This window comes from Onychomys torridus, chromosome 1, assembly GCF_903995425.1.
Source record: "Onychomys torridus chromosome 1, mOncTor1.1, whole genome shotgun sequence".
NCBI lineage: Eukaryota > Metazoa > Chordata > Mammalia > Rodentia > Cricetidae > Onychomys > Onychomys torridus.
In genome coordinates, this window is record NC_050443.1 from 155,110,021 (window position 1) to 155,128,444 (window position 18,424).

Below are 18,424 nucleotides of genomic sequence, written 5' to 3' on the forward strand. Positions count from 1 at the left end.
CAATAAGCAATAAGGCTGGTATTTATGGAAAGGAGGCCACAGTCTCTGAGTGGCTAGTTTTAGGATGTCATTTCAATTCTACACCAACCAGTGTTTCCACATCCTCATTCAAGGCTGGCTATGTCAGAGCATCAGGGGCTCAGCTTTGTCCTCAAATGACCTCTGTCACTTTACCTAAGGGATCAAAAGGCAGCTTGGCGGTGGTGGCACACGCCTTTAATCCCAACACTCGGGAGGCAGAGGCAGGCGGATCTTTGTGAGTTCGAGGCCAGCCTGGTCTACAGAGCGAGATCCAGGAAAGGCACAAAAGTTACACAGAGAAACCCTGTCTCAAAAAACAAAACAAAACAAAAAAGCAGCTTAGAATGAGAACTGGTCATACCTAGTTCTCATAACCACACCTTTTTTAAAGAAACCCAAGCTAATGGATGGCATTTTACACTCTGATTTTCCATTTTGAAGGTTTCTAATTTTAAATGAAGCAATAAGAAACATGTTAACTAATTGTTCACACTTCTTAGTTTGTGATTTATCTCCATAAATTCTAAACAGGATCCCCTCTCCCAGGTTCTTGAAAACGTATGTGTAGACTATATCATGCACAGCCCATGGTATGTGCTCAGTTAGCTCAATGGCTAAAACAGAAAGTCTATAAAGCTAAGTGAAGAGAGGGTGGGTGGGAGCTTCTTCACACTCTCTTCTTCAATGGAAATCAGCAGGGCCTTCAGAAAAATGGCATCCAACCATGGGAACAAGGAGAATCCCAAGAACCCCAGGAAACACTGGTGTAAACAAGGTGATACAGTGGTAAATAGCATGAGTGTGAGAGAGCCACAAGAACCAGTCAAAAGGGAAGCAAGGAATTCTGGGTAAAATTCACCACAAGAAAAGAAGGTCTATCGGCAACAGGAAAAAGGGGAGAAACCATTTCAATGGAAGCCATTATATGAAACCATCCCTACTCAGCACTCAAACCTAGACAAATTGTGTGATACCTAAAGGGCTGTGACACCAAGCTGCCTTTTTCCCAGTCCAGTTACCTGTGAGTGAAATGGCGAGCATGTCCCCTGAGCCAGATAACAGGGGAGGTAGAGTGAGCAGAGTAGGGTACCAAGAGGGCAGCTAGAAGAGATAGCAGGAAGCAGGAGAGACAGCATGGATCACTCCAGGGGCAAGAAAATCAAGTGCAATTCAATGCAGAGCTTACAAACCTCATCATAATGCAAGCCAATGAGAGGTCCCTGTAGATGCCATCAGATAGCTGTTTTAATCCCAGCACTCGGGAGGCAGAGCCAGGTGGATCTCTGTGAGTTCGAGGCCAGCCTGGACTACAGAGTGAGTTCCAGGAAAGGCACAAAGCTACACAGAGAAACCCTGTCTCAAAAAACAAACAAACAAAAAAAAAAGATAGCTGTGGCTCCCTGCCTTCACTGTCGGTTTCTATAACACAATACCTAAGACTGGGTGGACGTGTACTTCCCCACAGTTTTAGAAAAAGGCCGAGATCAATGGGCCAGGAAGACTATCTTTTTCCACAGGAGCATGTCCCTGTCGCATCTCCTTGAGGAGAGGAGTGGTATGTCTCCATGTGACAGAAAAAGCCAACAAAATGCTACATGAAGCCTCTTTCACAAAGGGCCCAACTCCATTCATGGAGTTGCCTTCACAGTCCAGTCGCCTTTTCAAGGTCTCACTGATAACCCATCACATGGACTACTAAGTGTAAACACACGGAAACCATAGCAACGCCCCCCCCCTCTGCCCCAAGCTTTTAGAAGGAGAGAGAAAGTCAAAAGCAGGGTCCTTATTTATATGTATAGAAACCAAAGCAGGCAGGTACAGTCATTCCCACACACCACTGGGTACAACATTTGCTGTGTTTTGTAGACACTATGTCCTTATCACAAGTCTGCTTTGTCTGATACTAATGTAGCCACTAGAAAATTTTTACTTTAATCTTACTTTATTTTTACCTGTTGTTTTTGGGTGCTGGGGATCGAAACTGGGTCTCCATGATGACTAAGTACATACTCCACCTCCAGCCCATTGAAGCTCTTCAGAGCTCAGCTTTCCCTCAATATATCTCCCCTGCCTTTTTTAATGTAGAGAGTGTGTACTTGGGGGTGTTTTCTTTCATTTTGGTTTTGTATCACATCTGACAGCTTCTTCCTCTAATTGAAGTGCTTAGATCATTTTCGTTAATGCAATTACCAAACTGGTTGGATTCAAGTCTGCCTTCTTGCTGTTTGTTTTCTATTTATCTGGGGGTTTTGTTGTTGTTTTTGTTTGTCTTTTGTTGTTGTTGTTTGTCTTTCTTTTGATCAACTAGCTATTATGATGAGTTTCATCAAAGACTTATTTTTCATATTTTAGATGTTGCCCTGGAGTTTGTATTGTGCATCTTTCCCTGACTGTAGTATATTTTTAAATAACATTAGCCATCTGACACATAAGAATGCTTCAGCAAGGTGTTCTACCTCTCTTCCCCATTCTCCATGCTATTATAGTTGTCTGCTACACACATTATTTTCACTTTGGCCTACACACCTTTAATCCCAGCACTAGGGAGGCAGAGGCAGGCAGATCTCTGAGTTCAAGACCAGCCTGGGCTACAGAGTTATTTCCAGGACAGCCAGGGCTACACAGAGAAACCTTGTCTGGGGAAGAAAAAAAAAAAGAAAGGAAGGGAGGGAGGGAGGAGAGAGGGAGAAAGGGAGGGAGGGAGAAAGGGAGGAAGGGAGAGAGGGAGGGAGGGAGAAAGGAAGGGAGTCAGTTAGTCAGTCAGTCAGTCCACAATGCTTTGTCATCTTTCCTTCGTCAGTGTTTAACTGATGAACTCCAGTTAGTGACTTTCTTCACTTCAGGTACACCTTTTCATCTCTAGAAGTGGCATTTGGTATGGAGGTTGCTGGGATATTTTTTCTCTCCTACCATTTTGTTTTTGTTGAAATACTTTAAAAAGGGGAAGTAACAATGAAAGTTTAGCTTTGCTTGATGGGTACTTTCAAAGTAGTAAATTACCACTGAGTTACTCTTGCTGGTAGCAAAGAACTTGAGAATACTTTTCTTGATAGTAAAAAGATGTTAGTTGAACCTCTGCATTAAACATGTGGTCAGGTTTGGAAAGCTGGTCCTGTCTCCTATTTATGAAGTGTGCTTTAACAGCTTTTATTTTCAAGCTAGCAGTAGTTGCCTGGCAGCTAACAGTTGAGACTGTCTCCCAGGTAGAGAGGAGTTGTCTAAACCACACCCTCTTCCATCTTCAATGGTTGTGTCCAATGCCATCCCACACACCCAGAGTCATGGAATTCTTGGCTTGGATGATATTAAGATGCAGTTTTGCAGGATCCATTTATTCAGCAAATATTTAAAGACTATCTGTAATGTAAAACTTGGCTGCATTTCTAGTTACTAAATGCAGGACAGGGACTCAAGGGGACAGAGTCTTTGTCCTCAAGGAGGACAGGGGGGCAGTGGGAAGATAAATGTGATTCTTCTGTTATAACTTTTGGGGTGAAGGTGAGGACTGACCAAGACAAAGGAGGCGAGGAAGCTGTAAGGACTTTGGAAGACAGTTTCTCTTCACCAGTTTTATGAGAAGCAGCAGGTGAAGATTCCGCTAAGGACATGATGTCTAGAAAGTACTAACATAATTGAAGAGTAAGACATGCAAATATATGGGCTTACACAATCTAAATGCGATAAAAAGCAGTTGTTTTGCTGCCTTCCTTAGGGAGCAGGAAGAAGGGGAAAGTCTGGACATATTTGGTATAGGTGAAATTTAAGTATTTTTGTGAGGTGAGATACATCTAGGCACAAAAAGCTAATGGTATTAACAAAATACATTGTGTCTTTTTCAGTGCTTCCAAATGTTAACATGCATATGTGTTACCTGAGATTCTCATCAAATACAGATGCTGCTTCAGGCTGCCTGAGGCCTGTGTTTCTAACAAGCTCCCAGGTGCTACTGATACTGATTCAAAGGCCTCCAGTCCCCTGACAACCGCAGTTCTAGACAAAGACTATTTGAGAAGTGATTTAATAACTGATATCTATTTTTGGAAGAGTTGTGATGTGGAAATGTGGAATTTGCAGGAGGGAAGAAATGGCTAGCCCTTAGAGGATGAAATTTGAATCTAAGATTGCCCTATCTAGGTCAGCATTTCACTCAGTGAAATTTAATTGATGTTGTTATACAGAAAGCCAAATCTCCCATAGAAAATTGTACATTAAAAAATAAAGGGCTGGGTTGGGGATTTAGCTCAGTGGTAGAGTGCTCGCCTACCAAGTGCAAGGCCCTGGGTTCAATCCTCAGCTTAAAAAAAAAAAAGTGTACAAAAAAATGAAGGGCCAGAAGTATAGCTACATGGCAAAGTATTTGCCTACAATATTCAAGGACCTGGGCTCAATCCCTAACACACACACACACACACACACACACACACACACACACACACACAATCCAAAATAAATTAACTGGTTAACTAAATAAACTTAGTTGGCAGGGTTCTTGCAGTGGTCTCTCTCCTATTCAAAAGCTCACCCAAAACACCCACTAAAAAGAAAAGAACCCCGAATAACAATATAGCACTATATTTTTTTTAAAACTAAAAGAAAGAATTGAGTGCCTCCATCCGACTTTCTCCTGATGCAGCAGTCCCCAGCCTCAGCCACTTGAAAGCATCTTCAGAATCCTTGCTCCCATCTCTAGAGTCTGGCAGAGTCCACAGACCAGTATGAGAGAAACCCATGTGTCTGTATTTCTCAGTAGAAAAGGCTTGGAAATCCCACCTAACTTGGTTCATATCTTTTCTTACAGTGGACAGGAGTGTGCATAGGAAACAGGTGTTCCATCAGAGAACCCAGAGGCAATCAACTATGACACCCATGTAACCTTGACCAAGTTCCTCACTCTATCCAAACTATGTTTTCTCATTTGTAAAACAAGAATAATAAGTTTCTACAAAAGTAATGGAACTTCTATCTGTAAGTCAATACAAATGTGATTTCCATAAATGCATTAAGTCAAATCTTCACTGAACAAAATCATTGAGCTGCCGTTTGAGCTGTACTGATATAAGAGTATATCCACTTAGCAAAGGGGACTCAGTAAAGGTCAAGTTAACATGAACTCAGACAAGCCCTGTTTTGCCTTTCATTATTCCAGCCTGTGGGAAGATGGCCATCTTCCAGATCTATTATTTTACCAGTAAAACAGTGGTAATGAGAACTCCCTGCTCCCCTCTCGGACTGGATGAGCTGCTTTGTAATGATGAAATCCAAAAGTATTTTACAAACTATATATGATGCCATACACGTCGATGCCAGACCATGGACATCGATGCCAGGCCACACAGGAGCTGGATGGGGCAGGAGTCAGTTTTCAAATCCACTAATATATCACCCCCACCCACCCACAGCACCTAATCCCTGCCCCCAAAAGATAAAAAGCCTGCTGACAGGCAAGGAGGATGGGAGCCATGACTTTCCATCTGCAGTTAAGAAACTTGAGGGGAATAGTGCAACAACGGATCAAGGGATAAACTAAATTCAGGACGGAGTGCTCCCAGCAAATTTAAGTACTTGAAGTCACGCATCCTTGAATAAGGTCAATTTAGCCATCGCATAGTATATAAATATTTCGAAACATCGTGTTGTACAGGATAATTATGTAACTATGCAATTTTTATTTCTCAATTAAAAACAAACAGTTAAAACAAATTATGATAAGGAAAAGATACCAGGATGCCAATTACCCCCACAAGTGTACACAGAGAAGAGGTCATGTGGGTCTCTGCAAGAAGACAGCACTATATCAGTAAGACTGGAAGAAAGACCTCTCCAGAAACAAACACCCAGTGGAAAGTGAACACTGGAACTTCCAGAATCCAGAGCTGCAATAAAATATACTCCTACTGTCTTATCCAGGAAAAACAAAAAGCAAACAAACAAAAAACCCTCAAAGGTATTCAGAGTTCTGAAGTCCCAGAGTGGAGCTGAGAAGTGCTGGCTAACAAGCAAGGAAGCTGGCCTACTGTTGGTGTGCCTGGTTATCTTGCAGAGCTTCCAAGCCTACATCTCATAATGGACAGAATCAAACATTTCTCTGCTGCTGCTGATTGACTGGGTTACCGTGCATGCATTTCAGGAGGGAGACTGTGGAGTGTGTGCCAGGGAAGAAGAATTGGGTTTGGATATCTGTAATGTGGAGTGCACATTTAAGGGATTGGGGTGTGGAAAGGCCTTACAGCATGAAAGTGCTCACATAGACTCCAACTAGGGAAGTGAGAACAGCTGTCTGGGTCAATAAAGCATACCACTCGGATGTCAGGGCAGAGGGCAGGGAGTGGAAGCTGCCAACAGCAGGCAGGAAAGCCAGGCAATCAGCGGAGTCAGCAAATGCAGACTGGCTGAGCACAGGAAAGCTGCTTCCAAGAGGATTTCAGGAAACCAAGAGATGGAGCTCAGCAGCCAGTGAGCCAGGAAAACTAGGTCAAGTGGTAGAGTGCTCAGCAAGCATGCATGAAGCCCTGGGTTTGATACCCAGCACTGTATAAACCTTACATGTGACTGTAATCCTGGTATTATGGAGATGGAGGCAGGAGGATCTGAAGTTCAAGGTCATCCTTTACTACATAATGAGTTCTAAGCCTGTTGTGGAATATTAAACTATGTAAAGATGTGTTACATTAGTTTATGCTGTGGAATAGTACTTTAACTGTGCAAAGGTATGTTACATTTGTTCCTGCTGCATTTGTTTAATTATAAAAAGATGTGTTGCTGTTTCACCCTGCCTGCCTAAGGCACCTGATTGGTTTAATAAAAAGCTGAATGGTCGAGACAATATGCTGATCCAGATCAAGACGCAGATGGAGGCCTCGGAGGGGAGCGCAGGTGGCATGGAGCCCCGCGGCCCCAAGGCGGAGAAGGCTGATGGCAAAGATGGCTGAGATGCGGGTGCAGCTGGTACCACAGATAGAGAAGAGCGAGTCGTGAGCGGGCGAGGTTTCCAGCCAATGGATTCTGGTGATGGCGATTGGTTGACATGACACCTAGAGAAGCTGAAACCAGAGAGCCTTTTGTTACCCCACCCCACCCACCCCACCCTGCCATCACTCTATTCTCACTGACGCTGCATTTCTGCTACGGTCTGCGATTGACGACCTCGATATGAGTTTTTGATTATTCAGTGGTTCTTTGTTTGTTTGGGGGAAATAACTTTGATTTAGAAAATGCGCTCACATACTGGAATTAGAGCCTAGATTGTAAGCCCTTGTGACAATCGAATGACACTCGTTCCTGGGCTTTGGTTGTTCATGCATTTTGAGGTGGTTTGTTCTTTCTCGGGTGGCGTGATAGCTCCCTGGAACTTTGGGTCCCTGTGACACTTTGAGACGGGGTTGGAGCTCACCAGCTCTGGAGGTTCTGAAGGAGCTGCAGTAATTCCAGAAGACCACTCCGTGCAGCCATGGCAGAAGAAGGGACCAGACTTCATCTGGGACTGCAGAGGGGCCTCCATGGCTAGGATTGATGACTTGGGAGAAGGGTCAAAGGATATTATTGTTTCTACTGGGGGGCTTCAATTTCTGTGTGAGACCAAAGGAAGAGTGATGTATTTTGTGCAAAAATTAAATTTTATGTGCTCCACTATCTATTGTAACCTGTCTGGTGAGTTTGGACAGCCTAACTCATTTCTAAATGAAATGGAACCCAGAATGGGAGATGAGGTCCTGTTAGTCTGTACAAGTTGGTATTTTATCCCCATATATTTGAGGAGATCCTGGGAATAAAATGAAGGTCCCTGCAAAGCCCTTTGTGGGCTGGGAAGGAAAACTTGGAACTGTCTGCAGTGGACCCTAAACTTGGAGAAGAGGCATCTTTAGCTTCATATGTAGTCAAGCTATAAGTGTATTGAGAAGCAGACTTGAGAAGCTTTTGAGGTCAAAACCCCTACCATGTTTGAAAAACAAAATCTTACATGTTAATAAAAGTATTTGTTTGCTTGAAAAGAAAAAAGGCTGAATGGTCAATAGCTAGGCAGAGAAAGGCTAGGCGGGACCAGTGGGCAGAGAGAATTGGAAGAGAAATCTAGACTCGAAAGAACGAGAGGAGAGGAGAATAAGGAAGAAGCAAACACCCAGGGCAAGAAGCCAGGCAGCTGCCAGACAGACAGACAGGAGCAGCAGTGAAAGCAAGACACATGGAAAGAAAAGTAAACAGTCCTGAGGCAAAACGTAGATAAAGAGACAGGTTAATTTAAAAGAGCTAGCCAGAAACGTGCCTAAGCTAGGCCGAACATCCATAACTAATAATGTCTCCATGCCATGACTTGGGAGCTGCTTAGTGGCCCAAAAGAAAAAGCCTGGTATACAGACCAGTCTCAGATACATGAGATCCTGTCAATAATAATAATAATAATAATAATAATAATAATAATAATAATATGCCAAGAACAAACTCCAACCTCTTATATTTTAATATTGTTTTCAAAACTCTCATTTTCTTACTAAACATTACTTAAAGGCCATCAAGAGACTGGAGAGATGGTACAGAGGAAAGGACACTTGCTGCTCTTGCAGAGGACCTCAGTTCAGCATCCACACTGGGTGACTCACAACCTCCTGTAATTCCAGTTCAAGGGGATCTGACACCGACTTCTGGCCTCCATGGGCACCTGACTTCCATGGGCACCTGACTTCCATGGGCACCTGACTTCCATGGGCACCTGGCCTCCATGGGCACCTGCACTCATGTGGCACACATACTTACACTCAGGCACATACATATAAATCTTTTTTTTTTTAACTAGTCAGAAATGTGGCATTACACTCAACCTAGAGATAACTGGAACACAAATCTTAAATGGTCTTTTTAAAAAAAAAAAAAATCCTGAGCCATATATTGGAGTAAAGGCTGAAAGACCAGAGAGACCAAAGGACAAGCCACAGCCACCTCCTCTCACCTCACCGACTCCTCAGCCTGAAAATGCCTCGGCCAATAGGCCTCTAGCTGAAAGGAACACTTTTGCCAAAAAGACTTTACTTCTTACCTCCTCACACCTTATATACACCTCTCTGCCCGGCCATCACTTCCTAGGATTAAAGGCGTGTGTGCTTCCCAATGCTGGGATTAAAGGTGGGTGCCACCACGGCCTGCCTTCTATGTTTAATCTAGTGGCTTGTTCTGTTCTCTGATCCTCAGGAAAATTTTATTAGGGTATACAATATATCACCACATTTCCCCTTTTTGCCTAAAATAATAAAAGAGGGCTATAACTAATATAAGAAAAACTACATACAATAAGTACAATAAGTATATACAATATATACAGTCAAGAATTACATTAACAATGTCCAGTCCATAAACATTTGACAAATTCAGAGAAAATATTTCATTATCTAACCTATTTTGGTGAGTCCAGAGCACTACCTAATTCACTTTCTATCCTAACTTATATTAACAAAACAAAACTATCTTTTGATGTCTTTCGAACTTAAACACTTTACACCTCTTCCATGAGTTTCTTTTCTGAATTTGTAAACAAGGAAAACTATAACTATCTAGTCTTCAACTCCCTCAGAGACTCAAGAAGGAAATAATATTACCTAAGTAAGCAGGAAGGGCAAGCAAGCAACTTCCAAAAACATATGAGAAATGACAGAAACAGTGGGCTGCCTGGACAGTCACCTGCAGTTTCTCTGCAATGTTGAGGCATCCATCTTCAGCCTACAGGCCTAGCACATCTGACAGACTCATCTGTGAAGCAGGATTTTCTGAAGGGCCTTCCTTCCTTGTCTTGGCAAGGATCAGCAGTCCTTTCTTTTGTGTCCTGCTTGTCTATTTTGGACAGCACACTGTCAGCGGTTGAGGCAAGGGCACTTTCTTGCCCAGTGACTAACTTTTGCCACAAATCATGTAAACTTCATATGGAGTTTCTTCAGTGTCCATCTTCTCTGAAGTATATTGGTGCTGCCAGGAGCAGACATGTCTCATAGTCATAAAAAAAAAAAAAAAAGAATCTATGTTATTAAAGCATCTTAAATGCCATATTCTGTAGATCTCTAAACTGTTTGAAGATGACAACCTAAAACATCTCTATTTGACTTTGAAAACATACCTAACCTGACTACAAGTTCAATTGTAATGACTAACTGCTAATTTGCATTTCTTTATATCCTAATTAGTTGGTAATAACAACTTTCTAAGACTAGAAATTTGCATTACATTGTTAAAAGAACTGTATACATATAATACCTTGAACAAGATTAGAAACGTATATACAGTATGTTCTAACCAAATTAATCTCAAATTTGTATCAATGTACACAATTTGTATATAATATACAAAAATTCAATCCAATGTAAAATATTTAGAATAAGTAGTTGTTTTTCAAAAGTAGATTCAATAATCTTACCATATCCATATTTCCCCTTTTTTCTTTTCAGAGTAGATTCAATATCTACCCTTTTATCCTATCATTTCTAAATCTTTTTTTTTGTTGTTCCAGTAATCTACCTTTTTAATCCTATCATTTCTATACAATACATTTTTATATCAGGTAACAGTTTTTGTAGTTTCCCTTTTATGATATATAGCATTAAACAAAATGATCCTTTTTTAATGAAAAAGAAAACTAAGTACTAGCACCTCATGGGAGTGAAGATCTATTTGGTCAGGAAATCATAGCTTAAAATCAGAGTTCTCAATTTTTCACTTACAGCAGAATGGTCCAGAGACTGTTAAAACAGCTAGTGCACTCCCATGTGCCTAGATCTGAAGAGTCTGACTTGTGTAAGCTCCAATTGATGCTAGGTCTCCAGGCCATATTCTGAGGTCCATTCTGGATGGGGATCCTGAGCTAAAGACTAAGAACATACAGACTCTTAGTAGCAAATGAATTTCCTTGTCACGAATGTTGCAGCTTTTAAATGGATATTCAAGCATGTCACTCCTCAAAGGCAGATTGCTTGGCTTCCTAGTCTACGTCTCACTGTTTGGAAACACTCACAGAAACACTAGGGACAGTCTTAAAATGGAGCAGTAGGATAGGCAGTTCACTAAGCAAAAGCCATGTCATGAAGTGAGGCGATGTCGTTCCAGATCTGCTTACCGATGTCTAGCATAAGATTTCCTAAGCGGGTGGAGGTGTTCTTTAAAAATTATTGTTTGGAAATCATGTTTTCAGATTTTTTTATAGTTATGTATGGATTGGAAATACTAGATAAAAAATAATTTAGGGGACTGGAGAAATGACTCAGTGGTTAAGAGCACTGGCTGCTCTTCTAGAGGACCCAGATTCAATTCCCTTCACTCACATGGTAGCTGATAACCACCTAGAATTCCAGTTCCAAGGGATCTGACACCCTCTTCTGGCCTCCATTAGCATCAGGCATGTGAGTAGTGCACAGATATACAAACTGGTAAAACACAAAAAATTTTAAAGACAGCTAGAAGGCTCAGCTCATAAATAAAAGCCCCTGCCATTAACCTGAGTTAGATCCCCAGGACCCACCAGGTAGAAGGAAAGAATTGACTCCTACAAGTTATCCTCTGGCCTCCAATAGTTCCATGTGTGCTCTCTCATGCATGCAAACACACACACACACACACACACACACACACACACACACACACACACATTAATACATATGATAATAATCTAATCAGGTCTTTCCCAATACTCACAATAAAAATGTTAAATATTGTCTCTTGAGAACATCAAAGCCAATGGTCTATGTCCACCAGCCTGGAGGCCCAAAGTTGAGTATATTCATCCCTCTGTCCATACTTTCTTTCCCAGTGGAAAGATGGGTTCGTTGTCTCATTTAGCTAACACACAAGAAAGCCAAGTATGGTGAGACAGTAATCATAGCACACTAAAGTCACCCCAAGTTTGAGGCTAACCTGGTCTACACAGGAGTTCAAGGCCAAACAGGGCCCCATTGTGAAACTTTGTTTTAAAAAGTCAAAAACTAAAACAAAACAAAACAAAACAAGATTCAAGAGGTAATACAGTAAAGTGTTTCCCATGCAACCAGAGGACCTTATTTTGATCCCCAGAAAATAAGCGAAAGACTTGGGCGTAGTGGCATATTCTTGTACGTAATTCCAGCACTTAGAAGGCAGAAACACCTGAATCTCAGGGTTCATTGACCAGCCAGCCTAGTATACTTGACAAGCTCCATGCTTGGGAGAGACCCTGTCTCGAACAACTAAATGGAGATGATCATGGTGGCACATGTCTCTAATCCCAGCACTTAGGAGACAAAGGCAGGCAGATCTCTATGAGTTTGAGGCCAACCTGGTCTACATAAGGAGTTCCAAGCTAGTCAGAACCACAAAGTGAGATGCTGTTTCAAAAAAAAAAAAAAAAAAAAAAAGGAAAACAAACAAAACAACAGCAAGGTGAATGGCTTCTGAGGAACAACATTCAAGGGTGTCTTTTAGCTTTCACATGCACACATACATATGCATGCACTTCCCATCCCCAGGCCCCCACATACTCATATGCACACACACACACACACACACACACACACACACACACACACACACCAAAAAATATCAGATACACAGAGCGCTCAAATAAGCCACTGGCATGGGTAATGTCTTCCTACAGGAAGAGAAACTAGGAAAATAATTGCCCTAGAAGTAACCAATGGGCATCCTGAGCCTGACTCCACCAAGTATAAAAAGTGTGCTCCTTAGCACTCGGTGATGCACACTGGTGGCTCAGACAGCCTTGTTAAAGGTCTCTTCATTATCGTCATAATGATTTGAAATGTTTTGCTCAGAATAAGCCTCTTCCTCTCATTTGCACACATCATGCCTCCAAGGCACCAAAGATGCTGCTTCTGCTGCTGCTGAGTGAAGAAAGGCAGAGATTTTGCAATCATGCTACACAGCACAAAATCAAGCCCGAAGCACAGAATGACCGCAAGCCACCCCCTGCCTGCGTGCTGTGTCTGCCACCACACCACCGCTAGGCAAGAGACAATTGGTGGTCCTAGAATGTGGCCAAGATTGGGCAGGATACAGAATGGGTCTCTAATAGCAAGGCATTGGCACCATTATCTGAATTCTGACCAAGGGTAGCAGCCAAGGTCATCACAAAGCTCACTGTGACCTTAGAACAGAACACCCTGTCTGCCTGCACCTTGGCTACCATCTGCCCAGCTCCCATGGCATTTGTATGCCACTCTTCCTATATACCAAGCTCTTGCTGGGGCGGCAGCAGGAGGATATTAGATGACACCTGAAGTTGGTAAGGTATGCAGGTGGCAAGTGCACACCACCCACCAGTTAGGTGGCGACAGTCACAACTATATTTAGGGACCGAGATTAGCACAATCCTCCATGGGTACAGCAAGTACTGGCACATGGGCTCACTGCATTGTGCCAGGGAGAGGGAGACTATTAGCAATGTGGAACGTGTGCCATGCCAACTGGAAACCCAGTCACACAGGAAAACAGAACCTGAGATTTAAAGGGAAAGAAAGGGCTAGCGCTTGTGGTCAGCCAAAGGGCTCGGTGGCTATGCATGCTGTGTGTGTGCAGCTCTTGCACTCAGTCACTGAATCATCAACACGGAGTTCAGGCACAGACCTAGTCCTGGAGCTGAGTGTTGGACACTGGGTCCTAGGAAGGACCTCTCCAGTGGACAGAAGGTTTGCAGAGGAGGCAGTCGGTCTCACAAAGACTGACAAGGACTGACGGGTCCTTTAACTTAGAGTTTTCTAATTATCTGCAGAAGCAACCTTGTATATAGCTCCCCGGATACCCTGACATAAGTAAGACAAATGACACTTGAGATAAAAACTTAAATTACCTCCACATTGTTACCAGGGGCAGCACTTGGAGCCCATTAAAAGGGTAACGTGGGGAGGGTGCTGTGACTCTTACAGGGTGCACAATGCTCTAATAAAAGCACTTTCCTGTGATATATGTAATCTTCACAAAACCTGGTGAGGAAGTGCCATGGTGCCCGTCTTACTGATTAGAGGCTGAAGTACAGAAGAATATGTAGTCCATCCAAGATCACACATGTGACTAAGCCTGGACCAGGGTTTGAACTCGAGCGTCTGGGCCCAGACTCAGCTACATAGTTTGAAGTAATTGTTTTTGTAAAATAAATTAATAATAACCCAATCCCATTGCTATTTTACAAGCTAAAGCAGAATTAATACTTTTCATTGACATTCTCAGAGTCTCTAAAAGCCCTTGGTAGAAACTAGCACCTGCCTATCATCTTCACCAGGGCTGCTCTTCCAGGGAAGACGACACCTCTGGATGAGGATTTTAGAACAATGCGAATGAGTCCACTCTGGGCTGTGGAAATGTCCGATCATCATCTCAGATTTCTCAAGTCAAAGAGCCAGTGAGCTTCCTAATGACTGATGAGATCAAGGCCTGCCAATGCAGAGGTGGCACAGGGCAGTACCAGGCACCCGCCAAGGCACTAAGAGATGTTATGTCAGCACTAATCGACTTACAAAATGAAAAGACAGCTCTTAAGGGCTGGAAATCAAATTGGAAAATCTATTAGAAATAAGATCCCAAGTGCTCCAGAAGGGAACACTGTGTACCATTAGTGTTAGATCTACGGACAGAATTTTTGACTTAAAACATACCTGCCATGGGAATGTAAATTAGTCTAGCCACTATAGAAACCAGAGTGGAAGTTCTTCAAAAGACTAAACCTGCAATTACTATATGATCCAGCTCTATCACACCTGGAGATATATCCAAGAGTATCAAAGGCAGCATCCAACACAAATGCTAGAGCTATGTTCTCATTAATCAGCCATGGAGTCACCTGAAGTGTCCATCAACAGACAGACAAAGAACATAGTATGTACACATTGTGAAGAATATTCAGCTATAAAGAAAAATTAACTCTTGTGATCCGCAGGAAAATGGATGGAACTGGAGATCACCACGCTAAGCAAAAGAAGCAGACTCAGAAAGACAGAATGGCACGTACTCTTTCACATGGAGAATAGAGTTTAATTTTCTTTTTGTTTTTTGTAGGGTTTTGTTTTAAGTCATGAAAGTAGAAGGTAAGCTATTTGGGGAAGAGGAAGAGATCAAAAGGAAAGGGAATGGTAGGGAAGACAAGAGAATAATTGAGGGGTGAATATGATCAAAGTAGAGAATACACATGTAGAAATGTCAAAGTGAAACCACTGTGAACAATTAATACAAATAAAAATACAAGGGCCAGGCCATCATAGTGCATGTCGTTAGTCCCAGCACTCAGAAGGCAGGTGGAGCTCTGTGAGTTCGAGGACAGCCTGGTCTACAGAGTGAGTTCCGGGACAACCAGAGCTGTTACACAGAGAAACACTGTCTCAAACAAACCAATACATACACACACACACACACACACACACACACACACACACACACACACACAAGCCTATTCTTGATGTTCAAACATACACACAGGCAAAACATTCATTAAATAGTTTTTTTAAAGCAAGGAGAATGAGCCTAGGAAGTGTCTGGAATCTTTTTCTAGTGAAAACAGGCTAGATGTGAGTCTCCCCTCATCTAAACATCATCTTTTCCAGATTTCTTCCCTTTCAATGTCTGTTCATATCATTGCCAATGCAGGACAGAGCAAAGGAACAAAGGAGTAAAGAATGAATGAATGAATGAATGAATGAATGAATGAATGAATGAATGTCTAATCTGCCAACACTCTGGCCAGTAAACAATCAAAATCCCTCCCCTTTTACTGTCACCAAGGGAAAGCCTCCTTTCCTCAGAAACTTCCCATTATGAGTCCCCACAGTTCATGCTCTGACACATTATGAGTCCCCCACAGTTCATGCTCTGACACATTATGAGTCCCCCACAGTTCACGCTCTGACAGCCTAAAGGGACTGTCCTAGGTAGTAACTCTCATGGGTTAGCAGGTATCAGCATCACCTGGAGCACTTCTTAAAGCACAGATCACTGTGCCCACCTGAGAGAGTAGGGCTGGGCCAAGAATTTGCATTTCTAACCATTTCCAAATCCCAGAAACATACTTAATAACATTTTTAAAGCATGGCTTTGACTGCATGATTCCAAAATGCTTAAAAAGCCAAGTTCCACTTAAAAAGTTCACAAACTAAAATTACAGATGAAGCCCATACTCCTTAGTCTGGACTCCTTAGGACTTCCACACTTTCCTCCCAAAGAAGCCACAGTCGGACTTTCTAGTCTTATGTCCTGCTTACCCCCCCACACACATTCTCTAGTCTCGCTGATCCGCTCCCATGTCATTAAAGCTCCACGATCCTGACCTGCACTGTTCCTTTTCCCAAATCACCCTTCTCACTTTCTTTGCTGATGAAATCCTATGTATCCTGAAGACCTGATGCAGATGCATCTATCTGTGTCACTTTCTATGAATCCCTTTGAGCATGTTGTGTGGCCCTTGTGCACATATCTATTATGGTAGTAGACTATCTTTGCCCATCCAGCTATGATCTTGGATTCTTCTTGATGCTCAAATGTACATGTTGAGTACATGAATTCAAGTGTTGTTGCTGGAATCTCCCTCTGGTCTCCTCTCTGCTCCTGGTCATCACCATCAAATGAATTCAGACTAGACACACAGTGTACCAGACAGGTAAGTCTCATTTCAGAGAAACAGAAAACACTCTCAGGCATGATGATGGCCAGCAGCCAGAAAGACCACTATGCTGGCCTCCCTCCATGTTCATGTAGGCTTTAAATTATTTGCTTTTGTCTCTGGAAGAGCCCTGAGGGTCCCTTTCCCATCCAGGTGATTCACAAGCCCATTTGTGAGAAGAAAGGGGACACAGTATGCCTTTGTTCCTTACCGGAAATGCTCCCGCTACTCATGGTATGCAACTTTCTAGCAGTTTGTCGTGTCTCACCCAGGGCCAGAGATATAACCCAGATGCCATTCTTCTGACTAAAAACCTTGAAACAGCAGGTTAAGAAGAATAAAAGAGCAGGGAGGTGGTAGAGCACACCTTTAATTCCAGCGCTCAGGAGGCAGAGCCAGGCGCATCTCTGTGAGTGTGAGGCCAGCCTGGGCTACAGGGCGAGATCCAGGACAACCAGAGCTGCACAGAGAAACCCTGTCTCGGAAAACGAAGAAGAAGAAGAAGAAGAAGAAGAAGAAGAAGAAGAAGAAGAAGAAGAAGAAGAAGAAGAAGAAGAAGAAGAAGAAGAAGAAGAAGAGGAGAAGAGCAGTGGTGGCACACTCCTTTAATCTCAGTATGCAGAGGCAGGAGGATCTCCATGAGTTCAAGGCAAGCCTGTTCAACATAGTAAGTTTCCAGGCCAGCTGGGGTTACAGAATATGTTTACTTCTCAAGAGGAAATGGCTGTCCCTTAACAGGCCCCAACAATGCCCTGTTACCTCTGATCTCCTCCATGTCATACAGTATTTGAATTTTAAGGAGGTCCAACTGTGATACCTTCTCCCTCCTTTCACACAGTATTTCAAATCTAAGGAGGGCAACAGTGATATTTCCCCCTTCCTTAAACAATGTGTTAACGAGAACACAAGAGGTAGGGGCTGATGCTGAGCATGAGGGAGGGGCCCATCCTCAAAACCCTGCAGTTGCTAATTTCTAATTAGCTACCCCACCTTGTGAACTGAAACTCCCGTAAAAAGCTATACCTACCATGATGGCTAATCTTTGTTGTCAACTTGATTGGGTTTGGAGTCACTTAGGAAACCTGCCTCTGAGTGTGTCCCGTGAGGGCATTTCTGGAGAGGCTTAACTAAGGGGAGAGACCCACCCCGAATGTGGTTGTCACCATTCCATGGGATGAGGTCCCAGACTGAACAAAAAGGAGGAAGTGAATTAAACTTCTCTCTACTTCTTGCCTAAGGACATGATGTCACTCATGCTCCTGGAAGCATGCCCTCCCCCCCAACCAGGGACTGTTTCCTTAAACTATGAGGCAAAATCAACCCTCTCATCCTTGAGTCGCTTTGGCCAAGCATTCTGTCAGAGAGACGAGCAAAGTAACTAATACATCTGTGTCAGAGGGTCTACAGACAGGATAGAGATGACTCGGTGAGCAAAAGTGAGGAGGACCCAGGTTCAGTTCCCATAACTTACACAGCAGCTCACAACCATCTGTAACTCTAATTCTGTGGGATCCAACACCCTCTTCTGACCTTGGCAAGTGGTGCACAGGCATGCACTCAGGCAAAACATCTGTGCACATAAAATAATAATAATAATAATAAATTTTTAAGATTCTATGGACACTCAGATTGGAGGACTAACTAGAACCCCCTGACTGTGGAAAGTTGGAATGCTGAGTTGGAATACTGAGTTGGAATACTGAGTTGGAATGCTGAGTTGGAATACTGAGTTGGAATACTGAGTTGGAATGGGTCCAGAGCCAATGCTACCTTGGTGTGTTTTCATTGCCTTCAAGCATC